The sequence below is a fragment of the Patiria miniata genome, unplaced genomic scaffold (assembly GCF_015706575.1).
Source record: "Patiria miniata isolate m_02_andy unplaced genomic scaffold, ASM1570657v1 HiC_scaffold_29, whole genome shotgun sequence".
Taxonomy (NCBI): Eukaryota; Metazoa; Echinodermata; class Asteroidea; order Valvatida; family Asterinidae; genus Patiria; species Patiria miniata.
In genome coordinates this window covers 186,198-187,007 of record NW_024037068.1, presented here as the reverse complement: position 1 = coordinate 187,007, position 810 = coordinate 186,198, and positions in this window count along the sequence as shown.

The window sequence follows — 810 nt, the reverse complement described above, 5'->3', positions numbered from 1 at the left end:
GATAGCGGATGAATAGGCCAACATGCTGACAAATCGGCAAGGCTTCAGACTTGAAACTTTTGGAGTGAGCCCAGATGTAGGTACATGATGCCCCAGTTTCGTTTTTGTGCAGTAAGTCCCATAGCAAGGGCTGTCAGCGCCAGCCGACATGGCTCTCATGAGTCTGGGTCTAGAGGTACCTTAACATGGATGGATTTTGACAAACTTTATCTTGTTGGATAGCGGATGAATAGGCCAACATGCTGACAAATCGGCAAGGCTTCAGACTTGAAACTTTTGGAGTGAGCCCCAGATGTAGGTACATGATGCCCCAGTTTCGTTTTTGTGCAGTAAGTCCCATAGCAAGGGCTGTCAGCGCCAGCCGACATGGCTCTCATGAGTCTGGGTCTAGAGGTACCTTAACATGGATGGATTTTGACAAACTTTATCTTGTTGGATAGCGGATGAATAGGCCAACATGCTGACAAATCGGCAAGGCGTCAGACTTGAAACTTTTGGAGTGAGCCCCAGATGTAGGTACATGATGCCCCCAGTTTCGTTTTTGTGCAGTAAGTCCATAGCAAGGGCTGTCAGCGCCAGCCGACATGGCTCTCATGAGTCTGGGTCTAGAGGTACCTTAACATGGATGGATTTTGACAAACTTTACCTTGTTGGATAGCGGATGAATAGGCCAACATGCTGACAAATCGGCAAGGCTTCAGACTTGAAACTTTTGGAGTGAGCCCCAGTGTAGGTACATGATGCCCCCAGTTTCGTTTTTGTGCAGTAAGTCCCATAGCAAGGGCTGTCAGCGCCAGCCGACATGGCTCC